Source organism: Cucurbita maxima, unplaced genomic scaffold (assembly GCF_002738345.1).
Source record: "Cucurbita maxima cultivar Rimu unplaced genomic scaffold, Cmax_1.0 Cma_Scf00011, whole genome shotgun sequence".
Taxonomy (NCBI): domain Eukaryota; kingdom Viridiplantae; phylum Streptophyta; class Magnoliopsida; order Cucurbitales; family Cucurbitaceae; genus Cucurbita; species Cucurbita maxima.
This window is the reverse complement of record NW_019272027.1, coordinates 3,610,305-3,623,988: the sequence shown is the minus strand read 5'-3', so window position 1 is coordinate 3,623,988 and position 13,684 is coordinate 3,610,305. Positions and strand designations below refer to the sequence as shown.

General features: G+C 35.7%; 2 long non-coding RNA genes across 3 annotated transcripts; one reads left to right on the top strand and one right to left on the bottom strand.

Moving 5' to 3' along the window:
- The first annotated feature begins 2,441 nt into the window (after positions 1-2,441).
- Positions 2,442-12,822, top strand: LOC111486399. Of its 2 annotated transcripts, none has more exons than XR_002718868.1 (6): positions 2,442-2,679; positions 3,044-3,209; positions 4,148-4,257; positions 4,340-4,412; positions 4,596-5,027; positions 12,467-12,822. It is a non-coding gene; the product is annotated as an uncharacterized LOC111486399 (long non-coding RNA). The 2 variants fall into 2 exon arrangements; XR_002718867.1 differs by lacking the exon at positions 12,467-12,822 and adding an exon at positions 12,224-12,423 and having other exon boundaries at positions 2,449-2,679; positions 4,596-4,664.
- LOC111486400 lies at positions 4,674-8,959 on the bottom strand. The gene is made up of 3 exons (XR_002718869.1): positions 8,857-8,959; positions 8,343-8,770; positions 4,674-4,755 (listed from the first exon to the last, which is right to left on the bottom strand). It is a non-coding gene; the product is annotated as an uncharacterized LOC111486400 (long non-coding RNA).
- Positions 12,823-13,684: the final 862 nt, after the last annotated feature.

Below are 13,684 nucleotides of genomic sequence, written 5' to 3'. Positions count from 1 at the left end.
CCCTCTATGAATTAACCAATGACCAACATTTCAATTCTTTTTCCATTTGGGTTAGGCCGAACTTTTAAAAATTTGAAAATTTTATCAGTGATACTAAAAATATTACATATTTGAACTTTACGAAATTTGTATTATTAATAGAACATATATAGTTTATAAATACAACCCGACAATCCAATCCAACCCACTTAAAATAGAGAGTTGGGTTGGACTGTAAACTCTGTTCAGATGGTTCGGATGGCTCGGGTCACCAACTCGACTAACTCCAACCCAAAATTTCGGGACGCAACCCAATCTAACCTGTGTGCACCCATACTTAAAATGCTTAAATCCCGACATTTTATAAGAATAAGAATAGAAAAGTGATTATAATTTGAAAAGAAAGACAAAATGTTGTGAAAATGTCAAAGGTATAAAAGAACATGTGCATGTGTAATGAATGTGTTCATGATGAAACATAAGAATCAAACAAGCTGGTGGGTTTCCCATATGGCATACAATTACCCAAATCTCATACACCTTTTAACATTATAATATCAAAGACAAGAATCCAAATATATATTCAAAAGAAAAGACTTGGAAAGTGCTCATACACTTTCATTCACCTAAAAATCTGCCATGATCAAAGCTTATTAAACCTTTGAAATATAATCCTATCTTCAAAACACATGTGCCACTGCCAACCTTCTTCTTCATTAATATAACATTATTTCATTGATCCCTTACCCTTTTTTAGTCTGCCCATAATCATGATTCTAAATTCGAATTTATATTTGAAACTTTGGATCTAAATCTTTCCGGAAATGTTAGCTTCAATGTGTTTAGTATAATGCTTAGATGTTCGGGTTGTTTGATATTTCACAAGCTAAATTTGTGAACCTTGAAGTTAAGATACTATTAAAGAACGAGTTCAATGATGATAGGTAGTAGTAAAGTACTTAGATGTTCTGGTTGCTTGGTATTTCATACGCTATGTTTGTGAACCTCGATGTTAAGATACCAATAAAAAAAAACGAGTTCAATGACGATAGATAGTAGTAAATCGCTTAGATGTTTGAGTTGTTTTGTAACCGTCTAAGCCCACCGCTAGCAGATATTGTAACTTTGGGCTTTCCCTTTCGGGCTTCTCCTCAAGGTTTTAAAATGCGTCTACTTATAAAAAATGTTTCGTTCTCCTCCCCAACCGATGTGGGATCTCGTTCCCTTCTCCAATTAATGTAGGATGTCCCGATCCACCCCCTTCAAGGCTTAGCCTCCTCACTGTTACATCGTCTGAAACCTGACTCTGATACCATTTATAATCGTCCAAGCTCACCACTAGTAAATATTGTCCTCTTTGGACTTTCTCTTTCGGATTTTCTCTCAAAATTTTAAAACGTGTCTCCTAAAAAGAGGTTTTTACACCCTTATAAAAAATGCTTCCGTCAAAATTCATATTCATTTAAGGGTTTAATTTTGAAATTTATATCATCATTTCATTCCACCATTGACAACATCTCTATGTGCTGTTTTGTTGGCTTCACTCACTACGTTGGGTTTGGTATCTTTGTCAACAGACATGTCTTTTATGACAAAAAAAGGCAAGCTTTTGTTTGTCAATGGACATCATTTTTGCTAATCCTAATCCACTTGACGGAACAAAGACATCCCTTCGATAGGGACAAGATTGAATGAAATTACTCGACTTTTAGAGGAAAAGATGCTACTCGATTGATGGGGAGATTTGAACCTCCATCGAAATTGCTTTCCTAACGAAAATTTGTACTCCATAACAATAAGACTTGAAGAACGGAGGATAAAGTGAGGGGATATTGAAGAATGGATGAGGCGTCACCAATTATCTCCAAATTTGCTAGAACGAGTTCGGTAGTTTGTTCAATGTAAACAGTTGGCCACGAGAGGTGTTAAGAAGAATTTATATTGCGGTCATTGTGAAGCAGCCTTCGTCTTGAGATTCAACAACATTTGTGTTTGTCATTCATGGGTCTTGTGCCTATTCTTAAACTCATTTTCTTGGTTCATCATAGGTTTTTTTTTGAGTTGTTGTTTAGATTACAAATTTAATTCGTTTGTGGGAGAGAATGATCCACTTAATGAGAGATAGGGGTGTACATCTAACTCGGCAACCTGACAACCCTAACCAACCCAATCCAGGGTTGGGTTATTTTTTCTGCTGGGCTCGGTTTCGTGTTCATGGGACAAAAACATCGGGTTGACCCGCTAATATTCAAGTTTATTCGTTTCAATATTTTTTTTTTCAATGATCCTAGATTGATTTGTGTTTTTTTTTGTACTCTTAAATGTCTTTTAGATACAAATTCTCCACAGAGAAATAATAATAATAATAATATATATATATATATATATATATTATTAAAATAAAATCGGAAAAATCCCTAAAACTACGGAAGATAGCCGTTCGTATCGTCGACGGTTTTCCACGGTCAGAGTCAAATGGTCTTCAGAGCCGTTACCCCCCGCTTATTCGGACGCCAGCTGTCTCAGCTCCCGCGGGGATCATATATATCCCTCCCGCACTCATACTCTCTTCTTCAGGACACATTCTCACACTAGAACGTTCATTGCCGAATTCAACCGCTAGATAATTACCAAGCAATCGGAGGAAGAGAGCAGAATCGAAAGGAGTTTATCGCCTGATCCCGATGATGAAAAATAGAGGTAATGTAAGATTGACTACTCTGTTCTGGGTTGAAATTGTTAAGGCACGGCTGGCTATTCCGATTTAGGGGTTTATTGGAGAAATTCAGAGGTTATTCTGATTTAGGGGTTCACTCGAGCAACTTCAGAGGTTAATCGAACGATCGGATCGTTCTTTTTCTTTTTTTGCCTGTTATCGACACTTTCTGTATTTTTCGTGGTTTCGATTATGGAGGATTAGGGCGTTTTTAGTAGGTTCATTGATCGTTCCCATGGTTACGTGATTATTGTCTTGTATTCTTCGTTTCATTCCCATCATCTTCTATCTCTTCTCTGTGTGAGGAGCCAGGGAACAAACCTGATATTCAAATTTATGTGTTGGCAGAAGAGAAGAGAACGGCGAACTCTTATGTCATTGCGATTGGTTCCGATAACAGAGTGCGGTAGAACAAAGCAGTTGCTCTTGATGAAGCGATTGCTTGGGCAAAAGAAAAAACAGTTGGTCCTGTCAATTCAGGCCGGTGGGATTTTCGCATCTGCTAGGAATACTGGTACGATTCCAAGCCTAAGGCTGTGAAGTTGAATTTAGCTTTATTTTTAGCTTTCTAATTTGTTGGCTGTGAAGTTGTGAATTGTAGCTTTAGCTGCTTTATTGATTTTCGGTTTTACAACTCTTGAAAAAAGATGTACTGAAAGTAAATGATGAATCAAAAAGCCTAATATCATGAAAGTCGTTTGTCTTAAGGAAGAAGTTCTGCAGGGGCCTCCCTTGCTCAATGAAGAACCATGGAATTACTGTCCTTTTATCTTCCATAAGTTCTTCACCATATTTTTTGAGGCAGCAGTTAAGAAAGCTCCAAAATGTAAATGTTGCTAGGTTGGGTTGCAATGAAATAAACTACATTACAGAATATAGAATCTTATCGGCACAGTTACCATTCTGTCGAGCCAGTTTAGACAATACTTCTTATAGAACTTAGCCAGAATTGAAGGAAAAAACAGTTGGCTTGTATTGTAAAATTTACTGTCATGCACTATTGTTGTCAGCTTATTGATCTTTGGTTTACAATTGTTTGCTTATGGATTATGTCAGCATCTGACTGCAAGTTCTGGAAAGTTTGATTTTTAGATGTTATAGTTTTCAGTATTTGATTGTCTTTCAATGTTAGAGTGTGTCCATATTTCTTACAATAGTATTCCATTTTCTGAACTTGCACAGATTTGCATTTAGATTCATCTAAATGATCAAGCAAGATGTACTCTTCTCCACTTTTAAACAATGTCGACTATGTTCGCGTTCATAATATTTGGGAGTCTGTATGAGTATTTATAGCTTTTTTTCCTGCTAGTGGATGATTTGATGCACTTTTTTTTTTAATTTGCATGTGATTTCAACATAAATGAAGGGTTTCATTTTTCTTTTCAACCACTTGAAATTTTGAGAATGAGCTTTTGGATTCAAAATTTTCTCTTACGAACATTCCTCTAGGTCATGATGATGAACGAACCATATGAGATATATACTAGTGTCTGGATCAATTTTTGAGACTGATTTGAGTCTAGGGCAAAATGGTGAAAATCAATTTGTTGAAATCGAAGGTACTTTCTTTGTTCAACTTAATGATTTGTCTGAATTGAAGATCAATGCATAATTATTTTTTTCATTAATAATATCATGCAGGACGGTCCGGTTCATGTAAAGTTTGTTGTAAACAATTAGGGATGCATGAAATATAACCATACAACCCACTAAGGTAAGCCATTGCTTCTACAAAACTTTTATCATTCTATTTACCGGTCAAACTTTAACAAAAATAGTTAATGTTCACTTTTAATTGTTTCAAATTATCCGTATCTCATTGGTTTGACATTATTGTTCATATTTCCTTTGCTATTGGAGAAGATTTTGATTAATAACCATGTTAATAAAATTTCAGATGGAAATGGAGGACAAAAGTTGAGGTCAAGGAATCCAACTCTGGTTGCTACATTCAACCCTCCATCACGTAAGAAGAAAGGTCATCCACCATACAAGTGTTGGAGAAGACCTAACGCCTTCTACTCCAAATGCAATCAACTTGGACATGAAGCCGTGATCTGTAAAGTCAAAGATCAGGTGAAAGAAGTAGATGCACAGGTAGTTGATCAAGAAGAGGAAGAAGAAGATCAATTGTTTGTGGCCACTTGTTTCTCAGGCAAAGAATCAAGCGAGAGCTGGTTGATTGACAGTGGGTGCACAAATCATATGACGTATGACAAGGAGTTTTTTGAGGAATTAAGAGACACTGAAGTCAAGAGAGTGAGGATTGGCAACGGTGAACACTTGGAAGTCAAAGGAAAAGGCACAGTAACTATAACAAGTTATGAAGGTACAAAATTTATTCCAGATGTTTTATTTGTACCTAAAATTGATCAAAATCTCTTAAGTATTGTTCTTTTATCACTATAAAGTGTTGTTTGAGAATGAACAGTGTTTGATCAAAGATTCTAGTGGAAAAGACTTGTTCAATGTCAAAATGAAAGGAAAAAGTTTTGCTCTAAATCCGATGGATGTAGAGCAGATGGCCTTTATATCCAAAGCTAGTGCCACTGAGATTTGGCACAAAAGACTTGGGCACTTTCATCATCGAGGTTTGCTTCAGATGCAGTCAAAGAAGCAGGTAGAAGGACTCGCTGACATTAATGATGACATGCCTCCTTGCCGTGTTTGTAATTTTGGGAAGCAACATAGGCAACCCTTTCCTAAACAAGCATGGAGAGCCTCGAAAAAATTGTAGCTAGTTCATACTGATCTTTGTGGTCCTCAGCGAACACCATCATTAAATGGTAATCTTTATTACATTATTTTTATTGATGATCTAACAAGAATGTGTTGGATCTTCTTTATGAAGCAAAAGTCAGAGGTTGCGGGTGTATTTTGGAAATTCAAGGCTAGAGTTGAGAATGAAAGTGTATGCTTGATTCAAACGGTAAGATCAGATAATGGCAAGGAGTACACTTCAGAAACTTTTAACAGGTTTTGTGATGAGGCTGGAATTGAACATCAGTTGACAGCACCATACACTCCTCAACAGAATGGCGTCAGTGAAAGGAGGAATAGATTCATAATGGAGATGACGAGATGCATGCTTCATGAGAAGGATCTTCCAAAATGTTTTAAGATATGTACTGCTGTGTACCGAGGAAAGAAGAACTTAAAACCCAAAGAACCTGCCTTATTCAAAAGGAACAAAAGGAACATCTAAGCTACCGACCTTCATGGAACAATGATGGTTCTATTAAGGTTTTTTGAACATAAAGACGATAAGCTCTACGATGTAGGGAAATACAAGGATAACCAATGAAGGCTTGACAATCTCAACAAATGATGTTAAGAAGACAATCAAAGAAACAAATGCCAGAATAAGTACATGCCTTAAGGCATAAGTTAAGAACTAAAGGACATAAGGGCTGATTATAAGGATTATGGACGACCAATGGATATTACAATAATTAAGGAAGGTCTTGTAATACCGATAAAAGAAGAACTTAAGACCCAACAAATCTACCTTGTACAAGACGGTACAAAAGTAACATCTTAGCTACGATCTTGAAAGAACAACACTGATTATGTTAAGGGTTGTTTAACATAAAGATGTTAAGCTCTATGATACAGGGAAACATACGGATGACCAAGGAAAACTTGACATTCTCAACAAAGGATGTTGAGAAGACAGTTGAAAGGAACAAATGTCTGAACAAGTACATATCTTAAGACATAAGTAAAGCCTACAAAGGCTGATTATAAGGATTATGGATGGTCAATGGTAGTTACAAAAATTAAGGAAAGTCTTGTAATACCGAGAAAAGAAGAACTTAAGACCCAAAGAACCCGCCTTGTACCACAAGGAACAAAAGGAACATCTAAGATAGAATTTGACAAACTCAACCAAGGATGTTGAGAAGACAGTTGAAAGGAACAAATGTCGGAACAAGTACATGACGTTGGGCATAACCAAAGAACGTAAGGCCACAAGGGCTTATCATAAGGATTATGCAAGGTCAATGGTAGATACAAGGATTTAGAAAGGCATTATAATACCGAGAGAAGAACTTAATACCCAAAGAACCCGCCTTGTACAAGAAGGAATAAAAGGAACAAAAGGAACATGTAAGGTACGACGTTGAAGGAACAACGTTAATTATGTTAAGGTTTGTTGAACATAAAGATGATAGGCTCTATGATATAAGGAAACATAGGGATGACCAAAAAAGACTTGACAATCTTAACAAAGAATTTTAAGAAGACATTCAAAAGGAACAAATGTCGGAAATAGAAAATGTCTCGAGGGATGCGCTAAGAATTAAAGGCCACAAGGGCGGATAATAAGGATTATGGACAACCAAGGGTAGTTACAAGGATTAAGGAAGACCTTGTAATACCGATAAAAGAAGAAATTAAGACTCAAAGAACTCGCCTTGTACAAGATGGAAAAAAAGGAACATCTTAGCTACGACCTTGAAGGAACAACGTTGATTGACTTGTTGAATATAAATAAAGACAATAAGCTCTACGATCTAGGAAAACACAAGGATGACCAAGGATGATTTGAAAATCTCAAGAAAAGATGTCGGGAAGACGGTCAAAGGGAACAAATGTTGGAACAAATACATGCTTTCAGGCCTAAATTAAGAATTAAAAGCCATAAAGGCTGATTATAAGGATTATGACGGCCCGGGGTAGTTACAAGGATTAAGGAATGCTTTGTAATACCAAGAAAAGAAGAGCTTAAAACCCAAAAAAGCCGCTTTATACGAGGAGTAAAAGGAACATCTAAGCTACGACCTCGAAGAAGCAACGTTGATTATGCTAAGGCTTGTTGAACATAAAGACGATATGCTCTACAATATAGGGAAACACAAGGAGGACCAAGGAAGACTTGACAATCTCAACAAAGGATGTTGAGAAGACAATCAAAAGAAACAATTATCGGAACAAGTACATGCCTTAAGGCCTAAATTAAGGACTAAAGGCCCTAAGGGCTGATTATAAGGATTATGGATGGCCAAGAGATGTTACTAGGATTAAGGAATGCCTTATAATACCGAGAAAAGAAGAACTTAAGATCCAAAGAACCCCTATACAAGAAGACCTTGTTATACAAAGAGAAAAGAACTTAAGACACAAAGAACTCGCCTTGTACCAGAAGGAACAAAAGGAACATCTAAGATAAGACTGGACAATCTCAACAAAGGAGGTTGAGAAGACAGTCAAAAGGAACAAATGTTGGAACAAGTGCATAACTTAAGGAATAACCAAAGAATCTAAGGCCACAAGGGCTTATTACAAGGATTATGTAAGGCCAAAGATAGATACAAGGATTAAGGAAGACTTTGTAATATCGAGAAAGAAGAACTTACGACCCAAAGAACCCGCCTTTTACAAGAAAGAATAAAAGGAAAATCTAAGATACAACCTTAAAGGAACAACGTTGATTATGTTAAGGCTTGTTAAACATAAAGACGATAAGTTCTACGATATAAGGAAGCACAAGGATGACCTCGGAAAACTTGACAAACTCAATAAAGGATGTTAAGAAGACATTCAAGAGGAACAAATGTTGGAACTAGAAAATGTCTCGAGGGATAAATTTAGAATTAAATGCCAAAGATGGATACGAGGATTAAGGAAGACCTTGTAATACCGATAAAAGAAGACTTCAGACCCAAAGAACTAGCCTTGTACAAGACAGACAAGAAGGGAAAAATTATAAAAAAATGAACAAACTATTTTTAGAAACCATTTGGATTTTTCAAAATAAATATTCAAAAAGTGGCAAAATACCAAAATACCCATGTTGTTCCAATTATTTACAATAATACCCTTGGCCAGAAAATCTTTCCTAGATTAAGGTCAGCTGGACAAAATCTTCCATATCTCAACATTCAACCATATGATTTACCCTAAATTTGGATAAAATCTAGAAGACTCAGATATCTTCAGATCCAACAGTTGGTGTTCAAGGATGATGTCGGGAACACCCGACATCGGAGTAGATTATTCCTACCTGCCAGAAACTTTAAATATAAATTCAGCATCATTATGATGTTTCAAGGTTGATGCAAGCTTTATCTACAAATAAGAAGATATGGGCAACATTTAGGGACAAGAGTGAGAGCTTGAGAGTACAAGGATTAATAAAGGGTAAGAGTAATTACAAGGATTAAGGAAGACCAAGGAAAGAACTTAAGACCCTAAGAACCAGCTTGGTACAAGAAGGAACAAAAAGAACCTCTAAGATAATAGAACCTTGAAAGAACAAGGCTGATTATGTCAAGGCTTTTTGAACTTAAGGAAGAAGATAACGGTTGGTGTTCAAAGTTGAAGTCTGCAGCACCCTCATCGGAGTAGATTTTTTCGCTGGACCTTCCATAATTTTCAAGTTTAAAATCAACACCATTCTAGATGTTTCAAGGTTGGTGCAAGCTTCATCTACAAATAACGTGATGTGGGCAATGTATAGGTACAAAAGTAGAGGCTAGAGAGTACCAGGGTGGTTATAAGGATTAAGGAAGACCTTGTAACACCAAGGAAAGAATAAGGGCATGTCAAAGAATGAAAACCCTATAAAAGGATCCTCAAGAAACTTGGAATGTTCTAACGAAGGGGAGAATTTGCAAGACCCCAAGTAAGGTTAAGACATTCGATTAAGGGGACCCAAAAAAGAGATTCTCAATGCCCGAGAGGGATGGAAAAGGTTTGGAAATGAAATAGTTAACTTAAAAGGTAAAAAGGTTGTAATACCAAGAAAAGAACTTAAGACCCTAAGAACCCGCCTTGTACAAGAAGGAACAAAAGGAGCCTTTAAGATACAACCTTGAAGGAACAACGTTCATTATGTCAAGGTTTGTTGAACATAAAGAATAAGATAAGCTCTAAGATATAAGGAAACAAACGGATGACCAAGGAAGACTTGTCAATCTCAATAAAAGATATTGAGAAGGCAGTCAAAGGGGGTAAATGACTTAAGGGATAAGTTAAGAACTAAAGGCCACAAGGGCAAATTATAAGGATATGTTGGAGAAGTTCAGACCTATAAAAGGACCTTCAAGAAACTTGGAAGGACATAACTAAGGACAAGTACCCTAAAGCAAGGTAAAAACAGTGAACTTTCAAGGACGAAAGTTCTCAAGAGGGGAAGAATTTGTAAGACCCCTAGTAAGGTCAAGACACTCGAGTAAGTTTAAGGGGTGCAAGAAAGGTTTAAGGGATCCAAAAAAAAAGATTAAGAGACCAAAAGAAGGTTAAGAGGTCCAAGGAAGAGATTTTCAATGTCCTAGCAATGTGTTATAAGCATCTTTTCTCAAATTTTTAATTTCTTATGGAGAAGAAATTTCAAGATGATCCAGAAGGGAAAAATGATTGGATTTTCAGAAATCTTTCCAGATTGGTTTACAGCAGGGGTCATCTGGACAAAATCTTTCATATCTCAAAGATTCAACTATTGGATTTGTCCCAAATTTAGATATGATCTAGAAGACTCATATATGTTCAAATCTAACGGTTAGTGTTGAAAAATGACGTCGGAAACATCTTCGTCGAAGTAGATTTTTCCAATGGACCTTCCAGAAGTTTCAAGTTTAAATCAGCACTATTCTGTATGTTTCTAGTTCGTTGCAAGCTTCATCCACAAATAAGAAAATGTGGGCAACGTATAGGGACAAGAGTGGAGGCTTGAGATTACAAGGATTAAGGAAGGCTAAGGGTAGTTACAAGGAATAAGTACAACACCAAGAAGAACTTAAGACCCTTAGAACCCCTTTTGTACAAAAAGAAACAAATGGAACCTCAAAGATACAACCTTGAAGGAACAATGTTGATTATGTCGAGACTTGTTGACCATAAGAAGATAAAGCTCTAAGATCTAAGAAAACTCAAGGCTGACTCAGGAAGAAATATGGTACTTTTTTAGAACGGTCTATAGGTTTCCTTGACGAATTAAATGAGATGATATCCTTTCTTTAATAAGAAAAAGATCCACTTAGTGGTAAATGAAAGACTATATGTTCGACTAGATAATAGGAAAGCGAAGAATTGTTTGGTAAGGAAGGAAGGAAGATAAGTTTGGGTACGAGTACTTTGTTTACTTTATAATCTGAGAAAGAAAGGGTGCATTTACAATTAAATACTAGGGGACAGTCAGCTACCTTGTGTGGAAGTCATGGCTTGGTCACCTTGATGAATGCAAACCAACTTGTCATGTGAGCAAGAAATTATTTGGCAATGTTAGAAAGGGAAAGAGAGAGAAAATGAGGTCTTTTGGGAAAATCAACCGCAAAATCACGAGAATTTTATGCTCAAAGTGGACAATATCATACTATTGTAGAGGTCGTGGTTCCTAACACTCCATGAAGGCTTCAACCCCAATCTGCATAAATATGCTATAATTTGAGAATCACATGATTTAGGTTTGCATAAACTATGTTTTGAAGTTTCTTTTTCAGTTTGCTAATAATGCATGAAATCTCTGGATGTCGATGTGTTACATCTTGTAGAGCCCCCATTGCACTTATATAAACTTTAGGATTAGTCATTTACCTGTCCATCGTGTGATGTACTGTAGGAGTAGAACAAGTTTCCTTTTCAGTTTGCTAATAATGCATGAAATCTCTGGATGTGTATGTGTTACATCTTGGAGAGCCCCTATTACACTTATATAAACTGTAGGATAAGTCATTTACCTAGTCATCATGTGTTGTACTGTAGGAGTAGAACAAGCCTTAAAATAACGTATTTTTCTTATCCACAGTAACTTATGTGTTTGAGCTGAGATCCTAGGAGTTGAAGAGGAGTGGTAACTTCAACTGATAGAGACTTATATATGTTGTATGTTGACTTTTTCTGAAACATTTCCTATTGATTTTGTTGATGGAGATGGATGGTTAGAGCTGATGTTCTTTTTCAATAGCATAATCAAAATATAGTATTGAACAGATCAGCGTAACTATTGAGTTTTATGATGTACTCAATGGAGTTCGTCATTGATCTTGCAACTATGAGACATAACTGATGTGTTTAAGCTGAGATCCTAGAAGTGGTAGCTTCAAATGATAGAGAATTTTGTATGTATGTTGACCTTTTCTAAAACATTTCCTATTGTCTCTGTAGACGAAGATGGATGGTTATAGTTGATGTTCTTTTTCGATTAGCATAATCAAAATATAGTGTTGAACAGGTCAGCGTAACTATTGAGTTCTATGATGCACTCAATGGGAGTTCTTCATTGATCTTGCAACTATGAGACATAATTATGAGACATAACTGATGTGTTTCAGCTGATATCCTAGGAGTGGTAGCTTCTAACTGATAGAGATTTTTGTATGTTGTATGTTGACCTTTTTTGAAACATTTCCTCGTAACTATTGAGTTCTATGATGCACTCAATAGAGTTCGTCATTGATTTTGCAATATCAGACATAACTGATGTGTTTGAGCTGAGATCCTAAGAGTGGTAGCTTCAACTAATAGAGACTTTGATATGTTGTGTGTTGACCTTTTGTGAAACATTTCCTATTGTTTTTGTAGACGGAGATGGATTGTTAGAGCTCATGTTCTTTTTCGAATAGCATAATCAAAGTTTAGTGTTGAACAGGTCAGCGTAACTATTGAGTTCTATGATGCATTCAATGGAGTTCGTCATTGATCTTGCAACTTAAGACATAACTGATGTATTTGAGCTGAGATCCTAGGAGTGGTAGCTTCAACTGATAGAGACTTTTGTATGTTGTATGTTGACCTTTTCTAAAACATTTTCTATTGTTTTTGCAGACGGAGATAGATTGTTAGAGCCAATATTCTTTTTCGAATAGCATAATCAAAGTTCAGTGTTGAACAGGACCGCGAAATCCCAAAGTACTCACACATCTTGATTGACCCATGGTTAGTTCCCTTTGTATTTTGCATTATATTTATGAATTAATCATCCTAGTTTTGGTAGGATTTGAGAGTTCCAGGTTCGATATTTGGTGGCTATGTCCTATAGACTTTATAGTGACTCGATAAGTTGTAGTTTACAAATAGTTATGCCCTAACAAGTATTATAATGTTTTAGTAAGCCTGAGTAAGTACTGATAATGTTTTGGTGGATGGATTGTAAGTCGTGTCATTAAAGAGTTGATTAGCAATATTTTTATAATTGAGTTTTCTCGTTTGTTTTTTTTAATGATACACAGAGGATGAGATTATTTTACCAACAGTTATAAACTAAAAGATGACATGTTTGTTCAGTTTACAATAGTGATATTTATATCGATAACTCAAAAAATTCAGATTACTCAATCCAATCAGGGTTTTACAATAGTGATATTCATATCGATTACTCAACAAATTCAGATTACCCAATCCAATCAGGGTTTTACAATAGTGATATTCATATCGATAACTCAAAAAATTCAGATTACCCAATCCAATCAGGGTTTTACAATAGTGATATTCATATCGATAACTCAAAAAATTCAGATTACCTAATCCAATCAAGGGTTTTACAATAGTGATATTCATATCGATAACTCAAAAAATTCAGATTACCTAATCCAATCAAGGGTTTTACAATAGTGATATTCATATCGATAACTCAAAATTCAGATTACCCAATCCAATCAGGGTTTTACAATAGTGATATTCATATCGATAACTCAAAAAAATCAGATTACCTAATCCAATCAAGGGTTTTACAATAGTGATATTCATATCGATAACTCAAAATTCAGATTACCCAATCCAATCAGGGTTTTACAATAGTGATATTCATATCGATAACTCAAAAAAAAAATTCAGATTACCCAATCCAATCAGGGTTTTACAATAGTGATATTCATATCGATAACTCAAAAAATTCAGATTACCTAATCCAATCAAGGGTTTTACAATAGTGATATTCATATCGATAATAACTCAAAAAATTCAGATTACCTAATCCAATCAAGGGTTTTACAATAGTGATATTCATATCGATAACTCAAAATTCAGATTACCCAATCCAATCAG